The sequence below is a fragment of the Epinephelus moara genome, chromosome 5, assembly GCF_006386435.1.
Source record: "Epinephelus moara isolate mb chromosome 5, YSFRI_EMoa_1.0, whole genome shotgun sequence".
Lineage (NCBI taxonomy): Eukaryota > Metazoa > Chordata > Actinopteri > Perciformes > Serranidae > Epinephelus > Epinephelus moara.
In genome coordinates, this window is record NC_065510.1 from 32,912,639 (window position 1) to 32,914,720 (window position 2,082).

The 2,082-nt window shown below is 41.5% G+C and overlaps 1 protein-coding gene across 1 annotated transcript in view; it reads right to left on the minus strand.

Moving 5' to 3' along the window:
- The window catches only part of LOC126390857 (voltage-dependent calcium channel gamma-1 subunit-like), a 207,892-nt gene that overhangs the window by 195,760 nt on the left and 10,050 nt on the right, over window positions 1–2,082 (minus strand). The gene's annotated exons all lie outside the window — the stretch shown is intronic.

Here is a 2,082-nt window from a genome sequence, read left to right on the forward strand (position 1 = left end):
AATATAGAAATTGAGACAGTCTCCATGCACTGTGAAGGGGAAATGTGTATTAATGTGTTGTTCTTAAAGTGTATTATTTGCAGTTTATAAAACTTAAGCTGTACTTATTCAGTATATACTTAAGAACATGTAATTGTGCTTATCTGAGGCACCATAGGTGATATGTTTATTATTATGTTATGATCATTATTAGTGTGACTTACATGTTCACCAGTCTTCACACTATTAAGCGACTATTGCAGACTAACTATTTTAACTAACATTAAAAATATTACATATTTGTTCTAATCAAGGCCTCAGGTTAAATGATGTGTCATTATCCCTTCAATAACGTTTACATGTATATTTTTTTGTCTCCCACATATATGTGAACATATTTGTTCTACCACCAGCATCCGTCGGCAGCATCCACCTCCATCATCCACTGCCAGCATCCACTGCCATCATCCACCGCCATCATCCACCACCAGCATCCACCGCCATCATCCACTGCCATCATCCACCACCATCATCCACCGCCATCATCCGCCGCCATCATCCGCCGCCAGCATTTGCCGCCATCACTTGCCACCCCGGCCCCTGAGTGGGCCAGTCAGGTACTAAATTCCCAGGCCTCTTTTTTGCCCCAGTCTTCCCCTGCTCTACTGTTAGGTAGTGAGGCTCACACAATTTGGTGTGATACCTGATCGTCCAAGCCAACTACAGGAATATAACATGCAAATAAGGCAATTTTGGAGTTATTGAAAGCAACCTATCCAACACAAGGTGGACTTATGTGTACAGCCATATACCTTTGATTAATTTAAAATGTACCAGTCACCTAACACTGTCACTGATGTTATATTTCACAGCAACTGCATCTGTGACTGTAACAGAAGAAATTCCAAGGTCTAAGTGTCTCGATGAGAAGTGCAGGAGAAGGACCTAAACACAGATCAAACAGATGAGGAGGCAGCAGGATGAGTTCAGTGATTTATTGTAAATGGGTGGCATGCAGTGAGATCAAAAGGCAGGCAGGTAACAGTAGGGATGGGTACCGACACTCGATATATTTATGGTACCCCATGTTCCCTCGTGTTCCGGAGTCAATTGCAGCACCAGCGCTGCACATGACCTTTGTTTTCACCTGCACTAGAGTGTGAGTCAGATGAAGAAGAAGAGCTTCCAGTCAAGGTGCCGCCCAATGGGGGAAAGCGTTCCAGAGTTTGGCTTTACTTTTCTTCAAAAGATGCGGACTCTGCGACTTGCCACAAATGTCTAAAGAGTTTTATGTGTAGGGGCGGAAATACGTTGAACTTAACCAAGCATCTGACCACGCATGGTATATACCTGAAGGCGGAAAAGTTCACCGTTTTTGATAGCTTGCGCGACCCCTCACCAAGCACATCATCTGCGGCCAGTCCTAGCGTCCCCGCCGGTGAAGATGAGAGCCCCAGCCCTGCTGCCAGTGCTGTGGACATTACTGATGATGATGATGATGATGACAGCAGCAGCCTTTCGTCGTCATTAGCACTAGGAGAGGTCTTTGGCTATTATTAAGAAGGTATGTTCGTTCTTTCTTACCCACCCAAAGTTAAAGATGGAGATTACCCTGGTGGTAATGGTAAATTATGGCTCTATTGCTATGTTTGATACAGAATTGTTTTATTGTAATATTTTAGATTTGTTGTGACATTTATTTTATATTGGTTAATTTATTGCCTACACTTATTTTATTTATATTCTTTAAGAATTTGAGAGTTCAAGTTTATAATTTTAAGAATTTAAGATGCTGTGTGTGTGTGTCAGAAAATGCCTTACAATAAAAAGATATTGTTTTAGGACAAGATTTGTGTGTTTTCCATTCTTTAAAGTACCGGTTTGAGCAACGTTTAGCACCAGCACTATTTAAAATGTATCGAATAGGCACCGGTATCAGATAAAACCTATATGATACCCATCCCTAGGTAACAGCAGTCAGGTAACAGGCAGTTTGTTGAGCACATGATAGAAGTTCGTAAGCCCTTTCTGGCAGAAATCTTTTTTTCATTTTAACCTGAACGTGAGGAATTTATAGACCTGAACCAAGACAAGTTTTTTTGG